The sequence below is a fragment of the Trachypithecus francoisi genome, unplaced genomic scaffold, assembly GCF_009764315.1.
Source record: "Trachypithecus francoisi isolate TF-2019V2 unplaced genomic scaffold, Tfra_2.0 Lachesis_group8, whole genome shotgun sequence".
Classification (NCBI taxonomy): Eukaryota; Metazoa; Chordata; class Mammalia; order Primates; family Cercopithecidae; genus Trachypithecus; species Trachypithecus francoisi.
In genome coordinates this window covers 104,990,723-105,013,250 of record NW_022681473.1, presented here as the reverse complement: position 1 = coordinate 105,013,250, position 22,528 = coordinate 104,990,723, and positions in this window count along the sequence as shown.

Here is a 22,528-nt window from a genome sequence, read left to right as displayed (position 1 = left end):
CTGCCTGAAGAGCAGCTTCTGTTGACCTCTCCAGAAGGGGTGGTGTTTTCTGATCACCTTTCAGCTTCTCAAACCGGGTGGGCTTTGCACAGATGGTGCAGCAGGAAGGAAGGAAGAGTGGATGAGAGAAGGAGCACGCAAGAGAACAGTGAAATTCCTAAACAGGTGGGATGCCTCCTGTGAATTCCAGACCCAAAAGCGCCCTGGAGGAGTGCTGGGAGTCAGGGAGCCCTGCTGGGCAGGGCCCGTTTCAGTGCCTTCCAGGGGCCTGGTGTTCCCACCTGTGGGTCCCTTGGAGGCCGGAGGGCCACACCAGCTGCCTGGGCGGCTGCCCCGTCACGTGCAGCTCCTCTCTCCTCCCTCCCTGGGTCTCCAGCCAGCCCGCCGGCTTGATGAATTAGCCCCATAGATATTCCGTCGGGAAAGCAAACACATATCATATATATCTTTGACAAGTTATTATTCTCCCTTATCAGGATTCGGGTGCATCCCTCGCCTGCCATTACTCACACTGCACACCCGCCCCGCCTGGTACTGGGCACTGAGCTCGCCAAGGTAGCGCCTGGCCAGGCTGGCTGCGTGCCCTGCCCTGCATCTGGGTTGGGCCGTGTGTGTGTGTGTGTGCATGTGTGTACACATGTGGTTCCAGGCTGGAACCAGAGCAGGAACCACCCTCTCCCTGCTTTGGCCCACTGGACTGACCAAATGCTTCTCCAGGCAGGGACTGGTGTGCCTCAAGATGAAACTGATGGTGTTCTGGGCCTTTCGCTCTCTCACTGGAGCCAGGATTGGAAGTTTTGTACCAGGGAATTCTCTGGTTTGGGCCTCACCCATATGCACTTACCAGGCTCCCCCTTGCTGCTAGGCCGTCTCCTGGCCTCCTGGCAGGACAGATCCCCCGTCACCACCCACCAATGCCTGCGCTTCTTGGAGCCCACAGTGGCTCCTCCAGGGCTGCCCCCTTGGCCCATGTGGTAGGAGGCTCAGGGGCTGATGAATGAGATGTAGGTGAGTACCAGTGCTCTCAGCCGGGCTGTTGGGCTGTGATTTGTCATCTCTCACCCAGCACATGCCCATTTCCCCAGAGGCAGGCTCCATATTAACAAGTCCTCTACTTAGGAATATAAATGGGGCACTTGGAATTGCTCCTGACAGCCGGAAGACACGAATGCATTCAGGGCTTGGAGGTGGGAGCCGGGAGGGGAGCAGGGGGAGAGCTTCATGCAGGGGTGCCCCCCGGCCAGCTGGGAGGGCAGCGCCCCATCAGCCTGATTCTGAGGTGGGGACCTCAGAGGAAGGTAGGTCCCTGCTGCCTGGCCTGGGGCTGGGCTGGGGATGGCTGCTCCTCAGGGCTGATGGACCTGTCCCCCTGCTCTTTCAGGCAGGACCTTCCACCAGAGGGACCTCAGCTGCTGTGCCCTGAGAGGCTGCTCCCCCAGCAGGAGTTTTCATGCCATCACAGCAACTGCTGACGGGTCACTTCTACCAGCCCTGTTAGCTGTCCCGTCTCCAGCTCCAGGCTGTGCATTCCTGGGAACCTTCCCGACCCTCCCTTGCGCCACCTGCCTGGACCCTCATGGTGCCTTGGCTGAAACAGCAGTGCTGGGAGGAGACAGGCAGCTTCGCCGGGGCCGGCGTTGCTCTGGCTTCCAAGGCTGAGTCCTCAGGTGGACTTGCTGCAGCCAATTGAGTAGGTTCTGGTGCCCTGGCCCAGGTGACACTCTGAGGGGGTGGGGCCCAGAGATATGATGGTGTCATCCCTGCCTTCAGAGGCTCCATTTCACTGGGGGGACGGCTGGGGAGGGGAGAACCGATGGTCCTGAAAGGTGTGCTGGGCGCTGAGAGGTGATCTTGGTACCCCTGGCAGGAGATCAGGGAAGGGAGAAACTGTGGACTGAGTGCCGTAGTGTGGAGAGAGGCTCAGTGAAGGCTTCCTGGAGAGGCAGAGTGCTGGGGCGTGCAGGATGGAGAGGACTGGGCGAGAGCCTTGGAGGAAGGCCACAGGCCCCAGTGTGAGGAAATGTTCTGGTTATTGTCCCAGGGCCACAATCCTGCTTCCTGGGGCAGCTTCCTCCTGACTTCTAATGCTCCCTTCAGCTGGGGAGGGATGGGAGGCGGATGAGGTGAAAAGGATGAGATGGAGTCGGGTATGGCTTGGACTTTTGGGGCCGCAGCATTCTGGCCCCTCAACTCCAGTACCTGGATAAAGTCTCCAAGCCTAGGGGCCTGTTGCTGTCTCAGTGGGTGTGGGTGTGCCCATCGGGTGCAGCTTCCCACTTCACCTGGGGCTCAGGCCCTGGGCACCTGGCTGGCCTGGGTGGGTGTGGAGGTGTCTGGTGCAGTTAGCTTCATGACCACTAGAGGGGAGTCCAGGCCCGTGTTTCTCTCCTTCCAGCGCCAGTGGGCCCAGGCAGGGAAGAGGAGATCGGGGTGCGGGGTGCTGGTGTCCACGTTGGCATTCTTTGTGCTGGGAATGAGGGTGCCTGTTCTGCTTCCTATTAATGCCTGAACTGTTCAGTTCCAAGTTAGGGATGAAAAATCTCTGGAAATCTGGGAGCCCTGGAAAAAAGGCATTATTTAAACATTTAATATCTACAATACTTTTCTTCTTTAGATACAGGGTCTTGCTCTGTCATTCAGGCTGGAGTGCAGCAGCGCAATTATAGCACACTGCAACCTGGAACTCCCGGGTTCAAGCCATCCTCCTGCCTCAGCCTCCCAAGTAGCTGGGACTACAGGCACGTGCAACCACACCCAGCTAATTTTGTTTTTGTTTTTGCTTTTTTTTTTTTTTTTCTTGTGGAGATGGGGTTTTGCTGTGTTACACAGGCTGGTCTTGAGCTCCTGGCCTCAAGCAATCCTCCCGCCTTAGCCTCCCATAGCACTGGGATTACAGGTGTGAGCCATTGTGCCTGGTGACAATTCTTATTTTAGTCCCTTTTACAAAAATGGGTTATGAATGTAGAGGACCCTGTAACGGGTGGTCAAAGTCACAGGCTTTGGTGTAGCGTAGACTGCCTGGGTGGAATTCCAGCTTCACTGCCTAGTGGCTGGGTGACCTTGGACAGGTCAAATAACATCTCTAAGCCTTGGTTGTTCCCACTGGATAATGTGGGTTATAATGCCTACCTCATAGGCATAAACCACAAGGGTCATTTAGCACATGCCTGCCATATAAGAAGTGCTCCAGTGTAGCTTTTTACTTTTCCTGATAAGCAATCACATTTGATTAAGATGTGATGTGGTTTGGCTGAGTCTGAGCCTCCACCTGAATCTCATCTCGAATTGTAGTTCCCCTAATCCCTGTGTGCTGTGGAAGGGACCAGGTGGAGATAATTGAATCATGGGCGCTGTTTCCCTCATCCTGTTCTCGTGATAGTGAGTGAGTTCTCACGAGATCTGATGGTTTTATAAGGGGGGCTCCGCAGCTTTTTCTGGGCCCTCAGGCTTCGCCTTCCTGCAGCCGTGTGAGGAGGGATGTGTTTGGTTTCCCTTCTGCCGTGATTGCAAGTTTCTTCCCAGCCCTGCAGAACTGTGAGTCGATTAAACCTCTTTTCTTTATAAATTGCGCAGTCTTGGGCAGTTCCTTTTTATTTTATTTTATTTTTTTTGAGACAGAGTCTTGCTCTGTTGTCCAGGCTGGAGTGCAGTGGTGAATTCTCAGCTCACTGCAACCTCTGCCTCCCGGGTTCAAGTGATTCTTCTGCCTCAGCCTCCCGAGTAGCTGGGATTACAGGCATGCGCCACCACGCCTAATTTTTGTATTTTTAGTAGAGATGGGGGGGGGGTCTCACATGTGGCCAGGCCGGTCTTGAACTCCTGACCTCAGGTGATCTGCCTGGCTCAGCCTTCCAAAGTGCTGGGATTACAGGCGTGAGCCACCATATTTGGGCAGTTCTTTATAGCAACATGAGAACAAACTAATACAAGATGAAAGAGTAAAGGCCCAAATTTAAAGAAAAACACTGTTTTCCCTTCCATTAGCATTTTAAAGACAGCCCCCACCCCAACTCCCTGCTACCCCCGGCCATGAAGAAATTAGAAAAACTTCCTTCAACCCTGACATTTTCTAGGTCTTAATATAAAAATGCATGACTGCCAATTTGCACCTTCATTTATGTCTCACATTTCCTGAGGTGTGGTTGTCTGCTGGGCACCCCAGGCCCCTCTGCAACTGAGTAGGGGCACTCAGGCCGCGGCTGCATCATAGGATGCTGGCACCAGGGAGCCCTCCAGCTCCCGGCTCTCCGCCCCAGCTTCACATTAGGATCACCTGGGCGCTGTAGAAAAGACCAGTGCCTGAGCCCCACGCCCAGAGGTGCTTATTCACTTGGTCTGGGGTGGGGCCCAGGTGCTGGACTGATTTGAAGCTGCCTGGTGATTCACAGAGCATCCAGGGTTCAGGACTTTTGCCTGGAAGTTTTCCTCTGGTGGAGGGAGGTGCCCCAGCGTCTCCTCACTGTGGGCTCACGGAATTCTGTACACATTCAGGAGAAATTTGGCTTGGTATAGGAAGGCCCAATGGGTCTGGGTCATTCGTAAGGGGGCCTTGGTTCTGGTCCTGGCTTAGTTGTTGACTCTGGAGAGCCTCTTGGTAAGCACCCTGTCCCCTGGGCCCCAGTGTTCTCATCTATTGAAGGGGATGAACAGCACCTGTTGGGCCTAAGGGTCATGTGACCTGGGGATCAGCTGCAGCAATACGAATGCTTCAGAAGGGAGTGAAGTCGAGATACCCACAAGTGGTTTCTCCTACCTGCTCTTTCAGAGAGGGGGGTGGGTTCGTTTGCAAGAGCTGCTGTAACAGAGCCCTCCGCACGGGGTGGCTTGAATGACAGAAACACATGACCTCATCGTTCCAAGATTTCGGAATGAAGGCAGAGTTAGTGTCTTCTCTGGGTGGTGAGGGGAGGATCCGGTCCAGGCCCCTCTGCTTGGCTGTGGATGGTCTTCCCTCGGGGCATATCTCTGTGTCCACATTTCCGCTTTGTATAAGGACGCCAGTCATGTTGGATTAGGGCTCACCCTACGACATTTTTAAGTCATGACCTGAGTCTTAATAACCAGATTTTTGTTTTGTTTTGAAGACAGCATCTCGCTCTGTCACCCTGGCTGGAATGCAGTGGCACAGTCATGGCTCACTGTATCCTCCACCTCCCACCTCGGCCTCCCAAGTAGCTGGGACTACAGGCATGGGCCACCATACTTGGCTAATAATTTTTTTTTTTTTTTTTTTTGTAGAGATGGGGTTTTGCCTTCTTGCCCAGACTGATCTTGAACTCCTGGGCTTAAGTAATCCACTTACCTTGGCCTCCCAAAGTGCTGGGATTACACGCATGAGCCACTGCACCCAGGCTTAATGACCTGATTTTGATTTGATTGCCTCTGTAAAGATAATCAAGGCTCTGTCTCCAGTAAGATCTGAAACCACATTCCTGAGGTGCTGGGGGTTGGGACTTCTGTGCAGCAATTTTAGAGGACACAATTCAACCCATTGCAGGGAGCAGGAGAATGCCTGAGTGCTTAGCTCAGAAAAGAGCAGTGCAAACAACCAGCAAAAGACACTGCTGGGGGTCGGCCCAGCTTCCCTCTCTCCCAGAGAAACCCTCCCTCACCACTCCATCTCCTCACTTGGGCCTCCCCGACTGATTTGCCTTCTAAGTATTGAGAGGGTGGTGGGAGGGTGAAGCGTCAAAGTGTCACGTGACCCCGCTGCTGTGGCATCAGGCACCTCCCAGTCTACTTGGGTGGCACTGCCTGAGCACCACTCCTGCACTGCGTGGCGGTCGGTGGAGGGGCAATCCTGAGGAGAGGGAGTGGGGTCTGCATGGTGGTGCCCTCAGTTACAAAGCGGGTGGCCTGCTGGAGTCTGGGCAAGCTCCCGTCCTCCTTGTGGTGGGTGGCGAAGAGGAGGGGCGGGAGCACCAGAGAGAAAAGGCCTCATGGAATAGGCAGGCCAGGTGGGTGGAGCCTTGTTCCTGTAATTGACAAGAGCAGGGGCTGCCTCCCTCCTGCCCCTGCCCATGCCCAGGGATCCACCAGGTAGACTGGCTGTGTGAGTGTGTGTGAGAGAGTGCGAGTGAATGTGTCTGAGTGTGTGTATGTGTGTGCACTTTGTGTGTGTGTGGAGGAGGGCAGGGGGTTCAGGCCTGTTGCTGGCCAGGTGTGCATCCATATTTATCAGGGGAGAGTCCCTGGAAAGCAGCCGGATGCTGAGCACATGAGGCAATCTGCTTGGACCAGCTGCTCTGCTCTGGCCAGCCACTGGGAGGAGGAGATTTGGGATGTCAGCCTAAACAGTGGTACCCTGGTCTGTAGTGTTTGCTGATTTCTAAGGTGTAAATACCTCTACCATGGCTGAGTTCAAGCTGCCAACATGAAGCTAACAGGAATTTCAGGAATTTCCTTGGTGTAGGGTAGAAACTGGCCCAGAGGTGGAAGGGCCCATGGTCACATAGCGGGTTGATGAGGGGCTCAGCTGGACGATGTTGCCAGACTGCACTGGAGTCTTCCTGGTGTCACCATTGATAATGGATGCTCTGTCACAGTGGGGGCAGGATGATGAGGGGTCACTGTGGGTGCCATCCAGCCGGTGCCAATAATGACACCCAAGGACACTACAGAGCACCGTGTAGTTTAGGAAGTGCTTTCTTACCTGCTCTTTCTAAATGTAATTTTCACAGCCACACAGCCGAGCATCTATTGTTACATTTTGCAGATAAGACTGAGGTTCAGAGCGATGATATGATTTCCCCAGAGTCATATGACCAGTACATGGCTGTGCATTCACCCAAACCTAGGTCTTCTGAGGCCAGTCTTGTTCTTACCACTGGCCCAGGATGCTGGGGTCATGATGCCCTCCCCTCTATGTGGCCTCCCCAGGGGCCCAATGACCCTCCATCTATAAGATCTAGAGGTGGGGGGGGGTGTGTGTGCGCGCGTGCTCTGTGCCTTCCACTCTATCAGGCATGGGAGGGTCTCATAAGTACCTGCTGCTGGGTGATCTGGTGATCTGACCCTTGGGCTGAGACTCCCCCCTACACTCCCAACAGCTGTCCCCACCACTCAGCCTTAACCCCTCCACCCCCACAACCTCCCCAAGCCTTTCTCTTCCAACTGCCCCGGACCACACAGGTGAGGGAGATGTACATGCGTGTAGGGGTGGTGGTGGTGGTGTGTTTTTTTTTTAATACTGTGTCTCCATTCCTGGAACAAGATCTCTTCTCTATCCAGGAGGATAGATACACATGGAGGTCTCAGAACTGTCGGAGTCTCCCAGGCATGTCCCAATGTGTGGAAGGGGACTACAGCTGGTTTGGGAGATAGGCCCACAGACAGACCAACAGAGGGTGGAAAAGAAAGAGTGAGGAAAAGAGACATCAAGACAGAACGTATTAGAGAAATAGTAAAAAGCAGATAACCATAGCTCATATATGCCAGACATTGTGCTAAGTCCTTACTCTGTAACCCTCTGAGGTATGTACTACTTTACCTCCATTTTACAGTTGATCCAGAGAAGTTAAGTATCTTGACCAAGGTCACACAGCTAGTGGGTGGTTAAGAGTATAACTCAAACCCATTATGTCTGTTCTCACCCATTACACTACCAGGCCTCACTGCTAAGGACAGGGAAGCCAGAGTGAGTAAGACAAGGAGATGGAGAGGCAGGAGATTGAGAAGCCAGGTGTCCATTCCAGCACTCTTATATGCCTGGGGGGCAGTTTAGGGTGCCATGCTTGAGAGGCAGTGCAATGTACAAGGAGGAAAAGGACCTGGCAAGGAGTAGGATAGTTCATGTCAGCTGTGTGACCTTGGGCAAATCACTGTACCTCTCTGGGCCTTGGATTCTTCAGCTGAAAGAGAATAATAATTCTGCCCTGTCTTCCTCTCAGTCTGGTCCTAATGGTAATAAGAAATGATGGATGTGATTATATAATTGTTTAATAAAATATACTGAGCATCCACCACTTGTCAGACACTAGTAATAAGAATGAGAACATGTCAGACACTGTCCCAGTTCTTTGTGGGGCTTCCAGTCTAGAGTGATACAGGCCCCTGCAATAGAGAGGGGTAGGTGCTAAGTCCAGGAAGTGAGAGAAGTTGAAAGAGGGGCACTTAACCCAGTTTAGAAGGTCAGGAAAGGCTTCCTGGAGGAAGTGACACTGAAGCTGAGACAGGATGATAAGTAGGAGTTGGTTATGGCAAAGGTTTGGTTGGGGAACAAGGAGGGTGTTCCAGGAGAGAGCAGCGAGGATGGGAAAGGAATTGGATTCAGCTGTATAATGAAGCTCCTCCTTTTATTTGCCTAAAACACACCTTGGTCAAATTTTAAAGGTGATCTTGAGCTCTAGTATTTGGATTTGTGTCCAAAGACTTCTTTGCCTAACTGAAGGTGGTAAAAGTTGTTTTCTCTTCTAGAAGTTTAGAGTTTTAGCTCTTACATTTAGGTCTGTGATTCATTTCAAGTTAAATTGGTATAAGGTGTAAGATCTTTCCTTTTTGTATATAAATGTCAAATTGTCCATCACGATTTGTTAAAAAGGCTTTCCTTTCCCATTGAATTACCTTGGTACCTTTGTCAAAAATCAGTTGACCATATATGTTGGGTATATTTCTGGACTCTTCTATTTCATTGATCTATATGTCTATCCTCACCCCGATACACTGACATGATTACTGTGGCTTTATAGTAAGTCTTGAAATTAAGTAGTCCAAGGCTTGAAAAAAAGACAATTTTACCATCTCTTTCAAATCTATTATTCCTTTTTCTTGTCTTATTTCACTGGCTAAGGTTACCTGTACTATATTAAATAGAAGTGATGAGAGCAGGTATCCTTACTTTGTTCCCAATTTAAATAAAAGCACTCAGTCTTTCACCATTAAGTATGATGTTAGCTGCAGGATTTTCAAAATGCCCTTTATGGATTTAAGAATGTTCTCTTCTATTCCTAGTTTGCTGATAATTTTTTTTATATCACACATAGGTGTTAAATTTTTTCAAATGATTTTTCTTTATCTATTGAGATGATTATATGTTGTATTTGTTTTTAGTTTGTTAATGATATGGTTTGGCTATGTCCCCACCCACATCTGGTCATCAATTCACCCACATGTTGTGGGAGGAACCTAGTGGGAGGTAATTGAATCATGAGGGCAGGTCTTACCTGTGCTTTTCTTGTGATAGTAAGTCTCATGAGATCTGATGGTTACTATAAGAGGGAGTTTTCCTGCACAAGCTTTTTTTGCCTGCTGCCATCCATGTAAGATGTTGCTTCTCCTTGCCTTCTGCCATGATTGTGAGGCTTTCCCAGACATGTGGAACTATAAGTCCAATTAAACCTCTTTGTTTTGTAAATTACACAGTCTTGGGTATGTCTTTATCAGTAGCATGAAAACAAACCATCAGAAATCCTGTTATTAGGTGCACACACATTTATGCTTGTTTTCTTGAGTAATTTACCTCTTTATGAAATGTCCCTCTTTATCCAGGTAATATTCCTCATCCTGCAAACTACACTTTGTCTGATATTAATATATCAGTGCTTTCTTTTGAACAATGCTTACATGGGTATGTGTTTTCCATCATTTTACTTATAATCTAGCTGTGCCTTTTTCTTCCAAGTGTTGAGTCTTGCTTTTTAATCCAGTTTAATCTGTCTTAATTTGGGTGTTTAGATCATTTATGTTTAGTGTAATTATGTACATAGTTGGGTTTAAATTTACCTCCTTGCTCTGTTTTTTGGCCATGTCTGTTGTTCTGTTTTCTGTCTTCTTTTGGATTGAATTTTTAAAAAATTTCATTCATTTTATCTATCTGCACTACTGAAAGCCAGTACTTTTAATTATTATCTCTTTCTGTTTCTTTCTTTCTTTCCCTCCCTCCCTCCTTCCCTCCCTCATATGAAGACCTTCTAATAGAGCTTTAGGGGATGAAGTGGGCTGCCTGGGGATGTGGTAAAGAAAATAATGCTTTAAAGTATGTCTCAACTCTTGAGATAAATAGCTACCTTCTGGACTCAAATACGTGGCCCAATTTATATAGCTCCTTCCTCTGTCTTCCTCTTTTCTGAGGTGTATTGCCACCTCAGTTTCTGGGAATCTTTAAGATGGCATAGGCTGTGTCATTAAAGCCAGAGAAAGAGACCTAAATGTAAGATTTCTAGAGCTCTTGGGCCCTCCCTTTCATTCTGAGGGACAAATATCTTTTACAGTGATTGCCAGGGAAGTGGGCTATAGCATAGTGAAAAGATTCACCCTCTTTTCTTTGAAACAGGATGTAATTCTATCACTCAGGCTGGAGTGCAGTATTGTGATCACAGCTCACTGCAACTTCTATCTCCTGGGCTCAAGTGATCCTCCCACCTCAGCCTCCTGAGTAGCTAGGAGTATAGGTGTACATAATCACACTTGGCTAATTTTTGAATTTTTTGTAGAGACAGGGTCTCCCTATGTTGTCTAGGTTGGACTTGAGCTCCTGGGCCATGCAGTTCTCTGCCTTAGCCTCCCAGAGTTCTGGGATTACAGGCATGAGCCACTGCACCCAGCCAGGACTCACCCTGTTGATAGCAACCTACTACTGGAGAATTATGAGACATTCATTACTGCCCCAGTTACTTTCATCCCTGGAAGTAGAATGGGCCAGTACAGTCTCACAGTATCTCTGTACTTTTACTATGCAATGTTTATAACTGATATAAGAATTGGCACTATAAAGAAATAGGAGGTGAAATTTCATGTAGTGAATTCTCTATTGTGGCGATAGTCAAGTCAAAGTTGGACAATTACTCATCAGTGAATGTTGCAGAGGAGTTTCTAATAATGGATGGGAATGTGAACTGGCCTAGGGGTCCCTAAATTTGAGCATCAGAATCATTTAGGAAATTTTTTTGTTTTTATTTTATTTCCTTGAAGGTAGTATATGCAAATGGTTTTAAGAAATCAAATAGTGCCAAAAAGCTTATGACAAAATACAGTGGTTTTCTGTCTCAGCACTCCTCTCTCCCCAGTCTTCCTCCTCAGAGGAAATATCTTTGACTCTTTATCCTAATATTTATACACGTTTTTATTTTTCTTCTTTTTTTTTTTGTTTTTTGTTTTTTGTTTTTGAGATGGATTCTCACTCTGTCACCCAGGCTGGAGTGCAATGGTACAGTCTTGGCTCACTGAAACCTCTGCCTCCTGGGTTCAAGCGATTCTCCTGCCTCAGCCTTCTGAGTAGCTGGGACTACAGGTGTGAGCTACCACACCTGGCTAATTTTTGTATTTTTAGTAGAGACAGAGTTTCACCATGTTGGCCAGGCTGGTCCTGAACTCCTAACCTCATGATCCACCCACCTTGACTCCCAAAGTGCTGGGATTACAGGCGTGAGTCACTGTGCCCAGCCACATTTTTCTAAATAAATATTGATCCCTTTTGATTGATAATTTCAAGATATCATTGACTTCTATTTATTACAGATAAACAGTTATAAGCCCCAATATAGCTATATTACCATTTATAATATACCAATATTCAGTATTTACATTGTTACACTTAGGCAAATATTAATAACTGAACATTGTAGTATACTTTATTTCTCCTGAAGTTAATAATTGTCCTGATTTTTAATTTGCTTAGTTTTATGTGTACCCATTTCCAATTCTTCCTATCGCCTAACAGATTCTAAGTATAATTTACCACAAGGCCAGTTTCTCAGATAATCTGTTAGCTGCATTATGCAAAAAATTAGAGCCATCCCTCCTGAAGACCTCCATTGTTTTTTCAACCTGTGTTAATTACTCTCAAGGCTTGTTGCACCCCTATCGTCTGGGTCTTTTCTTTGCTGTCAGTCTTGGGTTTCCCTCACCTCTCTCCTGGGTTGAATTCCTTGTTTCCAGATCTCACATCTTTGTCTGTCTCATCAGATTAATGGTATAAATGCAAAGGTATGGTGATGATATTCCTATCTCTTGAGTCATAGTGCTCCAGTATGAGTTGATTATCTTTCCTGTGTTGTGAACAGTTGTCACTCTGGAGTCTTTTCTCACCCTTGTCCAGGGGATTCCCTTTGCTTCTCTCTATGTTCCCCTTTCTTGGCTTACTCTTTTGTTTTGGTAAGAGACAAGCTCTGTAGCTTCATGAAAATTATGGTAGAGAGAGAAATCTTTTGAGATCTTGCAAAATTGAAAAATCCAATTATTCTACTTTATAGTAGGGGATAGTTTGTATAGGTAAAGCATTTATGGTAGCATTTAGTATTATTCACCAATATTTCTAGTTTTTCCTTTTCTGAACACATGGCAGGATTATATACCCTCAGTTTCTTGAAGTTAGGCGTTGTGATGTGATTTGCTTTAGACAAAATGTGAGTAAAAGTGGAAGGTATTACTTGACTTTAAGAGATGATGTGTAATTCACCGTGTTTCCTCTCCACTACTAACACATTTGAGATGCTGGAGGCTCTGTCAGCCTGGGTTCCTGAGCGAGAATAACTTGGGACATTTTTCTCCCCACCACGTAGCTGAGCAAGAAACTTTCATTATTTTAAGACATAAAGACTTAGGGGTTTATTTGTTGTCACAACATAATCTAATTCATCCTGACAGATATTAAGATAGACTCCCAGTGGCTCACACCTGTAATCCCAGCACTTTGAGAGGCCAAAGTGGATCACTTGAGCCTGGGAGGAGGAGGTTGCAGTGAGCTGAGATTGTGCCACTGCACTCCAACCTGAAGGACAGATGGAGGCCCTGTCTCAAAAAAAAAAAAAAAAAAAAAAAAAAGAGAGAGAAAAAGATAGACTCCTAGAAATGGAATGGAATACAGTACTGATGAAACAGCCTAAAATAGATCTGTCCTAGGGGCTGTGTAGTGAACTGCAGGAAAATTTTATTGGTGGTTAGAAGATGAAAATTTATATTATGCAGTGGGAAATATTTATTACAATTGTGTGGATGTCAGATCACATTCTGAGAAAATTGTAACTGAAGATGAAGATATGGGAAAACAGTATGTTAGCAAATGTTTAGTTATTACTGACTGTGCTTGGCAAAGTATTATAGTAATGAAGAATGTGCTCAGAAAAGAAGTAGCCAATATGCAAGCAGAAATAAAAGTGAATAGAAAGTTTCCAAAATCTGGAGGCCTTGGAATATTTGGGAGAGCCATAATTTTGGATTCCAAATGGTAGAAGGTAAAATTGAGAAGTTTTGAATGAAAAAGGCCACTTATAATTTATTACTATGGCAAGGATCAAAATAAGGGCATGGCCACTCTTAAAATCTTTGAATAGGTTAATGTTTCAGAGTAGCTTTCAAGGATATGGCACCTAGTTATTCCTTTAAATTGGACAGATGTCTCAAGGAAAAGAGACTAAGGCTGTGAATATCTACATAATCCTGATAGGCTCAAGGTACACTGATCTTTAGATGGAGAGAGATTTGGAGATGAGAAATCAAAGACATAACTCTGGAAACTGCCTCTAAAAGGAATATGGGTGTGGCTACTGGATTCTATTGCTGTCAGAATCAAATAGGTAAGAAATTATTGAGATAGTTGCATTGCCAAAAGAACCACCAGTCTGGACTTGGTTAGACTATCCAAGACCTAAAATGACCCTATGTATCAGTAGCAGATGATCTGAGAAAGAGGTTCAGCCCTTAAGGAGAGCATATTCCCTTACATTCACTTCCAATATGGCCAAGGAGAATAATGGAAAATAATTTCCTTGAGGAAGGAGCAATGGAGTATAATGAATGAAGGAGCTCATCTTAGACCCTATTTGCATGGCTATAAAGGAATACCTGAGGATGGGTAATTTATAAAGAAAGGAGGTTTATTTGGCTCATAGTTCTGCAGGTTGTACAAGAAGCATGGTGCCAGCACCGGCTTCTGTTGAAGACTTCAGGAAACTCCCATTCATGGCAGAAGAGGAGCAGAAGCAGCCATCACATGGCAAGAGAGGATGAAAGGGGAGGAAGGTGCCAGCTTCTTTTTCATAATCAGTTCTCATGGGAACTAATAGAGCAAGAACCACTCATTACTGTGAGAGTGGCACCAAACCATTCATGACAGATCCGCCCCCATGACACAAACACCTTCCACTAGGCCCCACCTCCAACACCTATTTGATTGGGGATGAAACCTTAACATGAGATTTGGAAAGGACAAGCATACAAACTGTATCATTGCTCTACCCAGGTAGCATAACAGTAGCCAAACCCAGAAATATCCCTGCTCCCAGGGGTTGTCCCTCAAAATGTCTGCCCAGCAAGATTTCAGAATTGCTATGAGTCAGTGTCTTCTGTGTCTTTCCATTCTTCCCTTACTGAATGGGACTGGCTATTGTGGTTATCCTATCCCTGTTCCAACATTGTATCTTGGGTGTGTGGAGCAGAAAATTTAGCTTATGGGTCTCCAGATTAAGAGGAGAGTCACATCTGGATCTAGTGTATACACCATGACACATTAGTCAGGGGTCCTGAACTTTGCATTTGTTGCTATGACTGGATGGAACTTTTGGGTTGTTTTCCTAGGGAAGAGGGTGAGTGCATGTTGCTTGGTAAGGTGAGTGAGCCAAATATTTGGTGGCCAGAAGATGGAATGGTAATTCATTCATTCTCGTCATTCATTCATATTCATTCTCTCTCTCTCTGTCTCTCTCTCTCTCTCTCTCTCTCTCACTCACTCATCAATCATCTATCTATATCTAATTCTCTGTCTGGGTACGTGGTGGAGTTACTCTTCTCTTCTCTGATTCCTTGAAGTTACCTAAGTCTGTATAACTGACTATAGCCAAGGAATGTGAGCAGAAATGATGTGTGTCACTTCCTGTCAGAATTTTAAAAAAATAGGTACATAGTAGTTGTACTTATTTTGGGGGTACCTGTGATATTTTGATGTATGAATACAACGTGTAATGATCAAATCAGGGTAACTGGGATATTCTTCACCTCGAATATTTATCTTTTATTTGGGAACATTCAAATTCTTCAGTTATTTTGAACCATACATTATTATTAATGATAGTCACTTTATTGTACTATTGAACACTAGATCTTATTCCTTCTATCTAGCTGTATATTTTTTAAGCCAAAAATCACCTCTCTTTAATTCTCCCTCTCTCCTCCCCTTCCCAGCCTCTGGTAACCACCATCAACTCTCTACCTCCATGAGATCCACTTTTGCTTACCCTTATGAGTGAGAATATGTATTTGTCTTTCTGTGGCTGGCTGTTTCACTTAACGTAATGACTTCCAGTTCTATCCGTGTTGCTGAAAATGACAGGGTTTCATTTTTTAAGTCTAATATTCCATTAGACGTGTGTATATATACCACATCTTTATCCATTCATCTACTGATGAATCCTTAGGTTGATTCCATATCTTCACTATTGTGAATAGTGCTGCAATAACATGGGAGTGCAGATACTTCTTTGATATACTTATTTTCTTTCTTTTGGTTGTATACCCAGCAGTGGAACTGCTGGATCATGTGGTAGTTCTATTTTTAGTTTTTTGAGAAACCTCCATATTGTTTTCCATAATGGTTGTACTAAGTGACAGTCCCACCAACAGTATACATGTTCCCCTTTCTCCAATCTTTGCCAGCATTCTTATTTCCTACCTTTTTGATAATAACCATCCTCTCTGGAATGAGATGATACTCCGTGCTAGGAGAACCACTGCTCTCTTCAGAGCTGTCAGATAGGGATGTTTAAGACTGCAGAAGTTTCTGCTGCCTTTTGTTCAGCTATGCCCTGCCCCCAGAGGTGGAGTCTACAGAGGCAGGCGGGCCTCACTGAGCTGGAGTGGGCTTCACCCAATTTGAGCTTCCCAGCTGCTTTGTTTACCTATGCAAGCCTCAGCAATGGCAGACACCCCTTTCCCAGTCAGGCTGCCACCTCGCAGTTTGATCTTGGACTGCTGCATTAGCAGTGAGCAAGGCTCCATGTGTGTGGGACCCGCTGAGACAGGCGTGGGGTATAAACTGCTGGTGTACCATTTGCTAAGATTGTTGGAAAAGTCAGTATTAAGGCGGGAGTGTCCCAGTTTTCCAGGTACGGTCTGTCATGGCTTCCCTTGGCTAGGAAAGGGAAATGCCCTGACCCCTTGCACTTCCTGGGTGAGGCGATACCCTGCCCTGCTTTGGCTCACCCTCCGTGGGCTGCACCCACTGTCCAACCAGTCCCAATGAGATGAACCAGGTATCTCAGCTGGAAATGCAGAAATCACCCATCTTCTGCATCAGTCACACTGGGAGCTGCATACTGGAGCTGTTCCTATTTGGCCATCTTGGAACAGATCTCCTCTGGTAGTATGTTTTAATTCATTGCTTTTTGTTTGTAATGTATTTATAGATTTTTGCTTTGTGGTTACTAGGGGGCTTACAAGTTATTTTAAACAGACAGCAACTTAAATTTGATCACAAAAATAAGAAAAGAAACAAAGGAAAAACTAAACAGAACTCTACACTTTAACTCTACCCTTGCTACATTTTGACTTTTGTTGTCTCAATTTACATCTTTTTATTTTGCCTATCTCTTAACAGGTTACTGTAGTTATTATTTCTGATAGTTTTGTCTTTTAGTCTTCATACTAGAGATATGAGTGGATTACACACCACAATTACAGTGTTAGAGTACTCTGAATTTGTTCACTTACTTTTACTAGTGAGTTTTATAACTTCAAATGCTTGCTTTTGTACTAAGTGAGTGAGCATCCTTTTCTTTCAGATTGAAGAACTCTCTTTAGCATTTCTTGTATGACAAATCTAGTGATGAATTTCCTCAGCGTTTGTTTGTCTGGGAAAGACTTTCTCTTTCCTTCATGTTTGAAGGAAAGCTTTGCCAGGTACCATGTCCTCAGCAGTTTTCTTTAAAAACACTTTAAACGTGTTGTAGTCCTCCCTCCTGGCCTCTGTTTCTGGCGAGAAGTATGTTGCTAGAAAAATTGGAGCTCTTTTATGTATTATTTGCTGCTTTTCTCTTGCTGTTTTCAGGATCCTTTGTCTTTGACTTTTGAGAGTTTGATTATTATATGCGTTGGGGTATCTTATTTGAATTGAATCTGTTTGGTGGTCCCTGAGCCTGGTATTTACATCTTTCTTTTTTTTTTTTTTTTTTTTTTTTTTGAGACGGAGTCTCGCTCTGTCGCCCAGGCTGGAGTGCAGTGGCCGGATCTCAGCTCACTGCAAGCTCGCTTCCTGGGTTTACGCCATTCTCCTGCCTCAGCCTCCCGAATAGCTGGGGCTACAGGCGCCTGCCACCTCGCCCGGCTAGTTTTTTGTATATTTTAGTAGAGACGGGGTTTCACTGTGTTAGCCAGGATGGTCTCGATCTCCTGACCTCGTGATCCGCCCGTCTCGGCCTCCCAAAGTGCTGGGATTACAGGCTTGAGCCACCGCGCCCGGCCACTACATCTTTCTTTAGGTTTGGAAAATTTTCTTATTGTTTCTTTGAATAAACTTCTTACCCTTGCTGTTTCTCAACTCCCTCCTGAATGCCAATGACTTACATTTGCTTTTTGGCAATTATTTTCTATATCTTGTAGGCATTTTAAATTCCTTTTCATTTTGTTTCTGTGTATTTTCCAGTAAACTGTCTTCGAGCTGACTGATTCTTCTGCTTGATCTTCATTCTGCTGTTGAGAGTCTCTAATGTATTTTTCAGTTCCATAAATGTATTTCTCAGTTCCAGGATTTTTTTTTTTTGATTTTTTAAAAAATTATTTCAATCTTTTTGTGAAATTTCTGATAATTTTCTGAATCAATTTTTCTATATTACCATGGAATTCGCTGAGTTTCCTTAGAATTGCTATTTTGAATTCTTTATCTGAGAGTTCATACATCACCATCTTGTTAGGGTTGATCACTGGCTCTTTGCTTTGTCCATCTGGGGGAGGTCATGATTCCCTGTTTGCTGTTGTTTCTTGTGTATGTACATTTATGGATGTTCATTGAAAGGTTACTTATTCTAGTCTTCACTGTCTCACATGTTCTGGTCTTTCTAGTGTATATTTGCTTAAAGGTTCTTTGTAGATGCCTGCAAGTCTCCTTAATCCTATATTGTTGCCTCTTTTTGGCACTAGGTAGTGACTTAAGCTCAGGTTTGCCTCAGCTCTCATAAAAATTCAGAGTACTGCCCATTCAAATGTTCAGAGCACTGCTTGTCCCGAATGGGGAATATTCTGGCTTTGTGGGAAGGCTGGCAAAGAGTATATGCCCAGTGGGCCCATGGAGCGTGCCTTCTATAGCATGATGCTATTAAACAGCTGCTCTGATTTGGCATCTCCTTTGGCTGAGATAAAAAGCAGAGTTTTGTGGGCTGGGGTTTCTAGTCCCGCCTCCCCTCTTTGTCTCTAGGTACCCTCAGGGTTTTCTCTCCCTGTGGCCACTTGTGGTGCTTCTGGTGGGCTGAGGCAGGAACAGTTTTTGTGCAAGGGAACCCAAGAAAGTGAGGACGCTGGCTGTCTGCCTTGCTTTTACTTTTTCTAGTGTAGAAAACGTGAGTCTGGAAGAAACGATCCATGCGTGGTGCCTGGCAGATTGAAGGAGGGGCACTGTGGATAGAGAGTCTGTTTCTCTTGCCATCTACTCAGAGCGTTTCACTTCTCTGTCGTTTCGGGGATGGTCTGTCTCAGAATTGAGTTCTGGGATAATGCTGGTGATAATCTTCATGCTGGATTTTATTTATTTTTTGTAGGGGAGAATAAAGCCAGGTTGCATTGACTTGACCAATTTGGTGATATCACCTTGACAGAATTTTTAAGAGAGCCATTTGTCATGTTCCCTTTTCTACTATGGAAATAGGTGAAAACTCCAACAGCCTGGGTCCCTGCTGAACTGAGATGCATGTGTAACATCTGAGATTTTTGGATTTGTCTGTTACTGTAGCATAACCAAGCCCATCCTGACTGATACAAAATTCTAATTTGTAAATTGTTTTTCTTCAGAATGTTAAACATATCACTCCTTTGCCTTCTTTAGTATGACTGTTGAAAAGTTTAAAATCATCCTAATTCTTGATTCTTTAATTGTGACTTTCTCTTTTTCTATTTGAATTTTATCTTTAACCTTGAAATTTCACAATGATGTGTCTTAGTGTTCATTTATTTTCATCAGTTGTGCTTAACACATGACGCCCTTTCAGCTTGGGAATTCATGCTCTTTTGTTTTTGGAAAATCTCATGAGTTATTTTATCGATTTATTTTTCTCTATTTTTTCTTTTTATTTTGTTATTGATGTTGAATTTCCTGAACTAGTGTTCTAAGTTTTTTACTTTTTTTAAGAGGTGGGGTCTCTCATGTTGTCCAGGCTAAAGTGTAGTGGCTATTCACAGGAGTGATCATAGTGCACTGCAGCCTTGAACTTCTGGACTCAAGTGATCCTCCTGCCTCAGCCTACCAAGCAGCTCACACTACAGGCACATGCTACTGCACCTGTGGCACACTTTTGGCTGCCATAAAAATATACTGGCTACTTTTTAATCTTATTTTCCACCTTTTTGCTCTATTTTGAAGGGTATTTCCCCAAATTTATCTTCTGCCTTTTCTGTTGCATTTTTTGTTTTTGCTATCAGAAATTTCCAAGACCTCTTTTCTGTTCTTTCAGTGTTCTTTTCTTATAGCATTCCATTCTTATTTTGTGGATGCAGTATCTTCTCTTATCTCTCTGAGGACATTGATTTTAACTTCTAAGTTTTCTTTCCTCTGCCTAGTTTTCTCCTCCAAGTTATTTATTTTTTTTCTGTTTATTTGCTTTGGCCTCTATTTTTTGTGTTAGAAGCTTTCTTCCCTCAAGTATCTGATAATCCTCGGCTGTCAGCTCACGAGTCACTCAGCAGGCTGAAGAGCTGATTATAAGCTCTGAACTTGAGGGGTGCTTGCCAACTTCAATGAGCTTTTTGTTGGAGAACAATGTCAGTGTCTTGGGTCCCTCTTCTTGGGCTGGCTGTATTTCCCAGATGGTACTTTACCAAACTCCTGCCTGAAGGATAAAGGTCTGATTGCCAGCATTCTGGAACCAAGTAGATGATCAGGGCTGGCAGTCTCTGGCTGCCATATTTAGTGTTACATGCTAACTGGTTTCCATTGTTTATGGTCTGGTACTCACCCCCTCATTGGTGCTGTTTGGCCTATAGAGACCCTTTCTAGAGAATAAACTTCGAATGTTCAGCCATGAGTTGGGTGGGGGGCAGTTGCCCAGCAGCATGGAATGGGGGAGGGAAGAATCAGCAAAGGAGACTGAGAAGGAGAGGCCAGTGAAGGAGAGGGACAGGCGGGACAGAGTAGTGTCCCTTAAGCAAGTCACGCAGAGGTTTTGGGAAAGAGGGAATGATCGCCTGTGCCCAACAGTCTGATGAGTAGGATGGGGCTGGAGAAGTAATCATTGGGCCTGGCAGCACAGAGGTCATTGGTGATCTCAAAGAGTGATGTCTCCCGGAGCTCTGGGGATGAAAGCCTGGTTAGAATGAGTTCTAGCGAAAATGGCAGGAGAGGAAGGAAGTTACGGCAGTGAGTGTGGAGATCTTTTTCCATTTGATTTATTTCTGTTTCAAAATAACCCTGTGAGATGGGCAATCATCCCCATTTTATAGATTTGTAGTTCAAGAAACAAAGTCTCAGAGAGGTTTAAGTGAATGGCCTCATTGCTAGGTGCTTCTCAAAAAGGCTTTCCTCCAGTCCTTTTTATTTTAGCCACCCCCTCCCCAACCCTCATTCCAGAGGTGTCTGGAGCTGTCAGTTCCTGAGGCTTTTGTGGATTTTTACAGTGTAAATTGGGCTAATTCTCAGCTTTTCCTGTTGCTAGCTGTGGATTTAGCATTCTTAGGTCCACAAAGTCATTTATCACTTGTCTTGTCCCTTAGCTTTTCAGCTTCCATAATTTTGTGATTATTGTCTGAGCTGCCAAGAGCGATTTTAGGCCCTAGGAAGCTCTCCTGGACTTTGGACTCCCCTTCTTATCTCCTCTGCTGATTATTGCTCATCTCTTCAAATTCTGAGGGCTCAGTCCTTGTACTTGTTCTCTTCTCTCTCTTCCTAGACAATTTCATCCAGTCCCATGGCTTTAAATACCTCCAAGTCTGCAGGACCCCAAAGTCTCTGCTCCTCACCATGTGGCCCTGCTGCTAGCCTTGAAAATGTTTGCCTAGGCCAGGCTACAAAATAGGCCACCTGTCCCGCTCCCATTTTTTTCTATCAGCCTCCACTGACATCCCCCTACCCTGCCCCAGATCCTCTCATCCTTTTCACTTCCTTTTCCTTGGGGCCAGGAAGGAAGAGTGTCTGCACAGAAAGCCTGTTGTCTGCTCATTCTCAAAGTCCTGCTCTGATCACCTCCCTGGGGAAGGCTTCCGGGATGGCAAAGGCGCATTCCTGTGTGCACCCTTGCTGGGGTTCCTCGCACACCTGCTTCCCTGGCATCTGGTCAGGTTTGTGCCTGTGTGAGCTACCGCTTGGCCCTCCCCCTGGGGACAGACCCCATACAGTGTCACTGACAGTCCCCTCTCTTTCCCTCTAGTTCCTTGGACTCTTAACCCTATGGGTATTTGATAACAGGCATGGATTCTCCCCCCAGAAGTGTTTATAAACTCATTTTGCATCTAATTTCTGGGGGTTCAAGGACTCTCTGAAACCCCTCCATAAACCCCCTCATGATCTCTGGGTAAGAACCTCCAAGCTAAGTGAGACAAGTGTGGATCATGAGCACGTATGCTCCATTCCCAGTGCTTGCCAGGACTTGACTTGTAATAGGTGTTCAGTCGGTAAATGCGTATCCTGCGTCTACTATGTGGCAAGTGCTGCTCTCCATACTGTGGACATAGCAGTGGGGACTGCTATGTTCTTGCCCCAGGGAGCTGGCATTCTAGTGGGGAGACCAACATAAATGCACAGGTACGTATGTTAGTGTCAGGAGTGCTAAGATGTGGGCAGAAGCCAGATCACTTAGGAACTTGTAGCTCACAGTAAGGACTTCAGACTTTGTCCAGAGCATGATAGGACACTGCTGAGCAGGGAGTGATAAGATCAGATTTTGAAAGACCATTCTGGCTGCTGTGTGCAGAGTGGGCTGTGGGGAATGGTGGAACTGCTGCAGTGGTGAATATTCAGAAGTCAAGCTGACTCACCTGGCTCAAAGGCTGGACACAGGCTGCCCTGCACACCCTGGGCCTTTGAGCAGCAGGGCAGTCAGGGGAAGGGGGCCTCCTGGCTCTGCTATAGCTCCCAGAGTCCCCTATCACCTTCTCTCTCCTTACCAGCCTCCTCCCTTCTCAAGCAAATGTCACCAGGGTACCCAGACTGTTTCCTGCTTCCTCTCCCCCCAATTTTTCTTCCTGCTTTGGATCTTGCTGTCCTGCCCTGGGCCTGTACTCTATAAATCTAGCTCTGTGCCAGGAATGCAGCAAGGGCCCAATCCGTAGTACTACTTGATTGAATGAAGCATGAGGAGGAAAGTGAACTGGAAGCAATGGCTTTGACCCCAGGCAAGTGGCCAGATGGCATTTCTTCCCATATATGTATCTGCCTCAGTACATGCTGCCTATACCTATGGGG